Below are 1,617 nucleotides of genomic sequence, written 5' to 3' on the forward strand. Positions count from 1 at the left end.
TACTTTTAAGTTTTTTTCCTAGATATGGAGTAATGATTTAAAAAACCACTTCCCACCTATCTTCTTTTACGTAATGTGAAAGCAACTTAACCAACTAATATGTTCCTTTTCCTCATTTTTCTTCAGTAATTAATTTCTAATCTATGCAATTAATAGCACAATCTTTAGTTATGTGACAAAAACCATAATTAATGGCAACATTTATTATGTGTGCACATGTGGTGTATTATATGGAGCTGTGTTTCATGGGAAGCATCCTCAAAATCCCAAAGCCAAAACTCCTCTATAACTTACCCAAAGTATCCAAGGAGAGTCATGCCAATGGCAATTTGTACGGAATCATTTGCATCCTCTCCTTCTTCTTTCTTTTGTATTGGAGGTATTACCAAGTGTATCGGTAAGTTCACCATCAAAATAATTATAATTTTAAATATTGTGGATATAAAAAGGGGACGTTTTATGAATTAGAAACTCACTTAGATGTGTGTGTGTGTTTTGTGGGGTTGATGTAGGCGACAACATGGTGTGTGGCTACTGTCACAGGGACAGATGCTTTGTTTCAACAAGCCATAAAGATTTCTTGCGGAGCCCCTAGGGTGAATTGTGCACCAATATCACCTGGTGGCATATGTTTTGAACCCAATAAATTGGCTAATCATGCAACCGTGGCCCTCAATCTCAACTATTTAGCCAATAATGTTTGCCCTCGTCCATTTGGCATAACTGCAGTAACAAATCCTTGTGAGTATCCTCTCTCTCTCTCTCTCTCTCTCTCTCTCTCTCTCTCTCTCTCTCTCTCTCTCTCTCTCTCTCTCACACACACACATTCATCCTAAAATTTTGAATCTAAACCCTATTTAAGTATGTGGGTCAAGGTCTTGGTCATTGGACATTGTGCTTGGTTTACATATCCTATCTCTCGTCTCCCTGTCAGAGGGCCTGCTCTGCTGCTCAATGACGCCGAAATCCCGTTCTCTGAGGGCCGAATTATACAGTCGTGCTTAAGGGCCGTTGAGGTAAGCCGTAACGGTTGCACTCAAGAATTTCGGGGGTGCAGACACCGAGATGCCGAAACTAAACCCGGGAAGTCAAGGACGGGCAACAGATCTCGAGGGTCGCGAGGATAACGCACACGTGGCGCGTCACGCGGTATTAGATCACAGGCGACGCCCAGACCGAATGGCAGAAGGTCGAGAACGGGAACAATCAATGACTGGATGGCGTAGTTCTCTCCTGATTCGTATGCGCATCTCAACCTCTCAAGCTATCCTTCTTCCCGCGCTCGCTCGGGCCGTGGGAGGGCGAAGCTCTCCTCCTCTCTCTCTCTCTGATAATGATTTATTCGTGTTTTTGTAGCATATGGAAGATGCATTTTACAAGGAAAACCATCTCCGTGACAGCAATATGGAAGAACATCGTCACTTTCAATTTCAATAAAACATGGATGCCTTTTTTCTATTAGTTGAAAATAATATATTATGATTGGAATGATGTATCGCGGGGTCTTTGTGGAACCTTTTTTTTTTTTTTTTTTAATATTTTTATGTGTTGACCCACAAGTGCGAGTTCTTAATCACAAGACTTATGAAAATGGAAAAAACTTTACCTTGTTTACTA

At 41.3% G+C, this 1,617-nt stretch overlaps 1 long non-coding RNA gene across 1 annotated transcript; it reads left to right on the forward strand.

The window, feature by feature from the left end:
• The first annotated feature begins 508 nt into the window (after positions 1–508).
• Positions 509–1,617, forward strand: LOC131154396 (uncharacterized). The gene is made up of 2 exons (XR_009136431.1): positions 509–741; positions 1,357–1,617. It is a non-coding gene; the product is annotated as an uncharacterized LOC131154396 (long non-coding RNA).

This window comes from Malania oleifera, chromosome 4, assembly GCF_029873635.1.
Source record: "Malania oleifera isolate guangnan ecotype guangnan chromosome 4, ASM2987363v1, whole genome shotgun sequence".
In the NCBI taxonomy this organism is placed as follows: Eukaryota; Viridiplantae; Streptophyta; class Magnoliopsida; order Santalales; family Ximeniaceae; genus Malania; species Malania oleifera.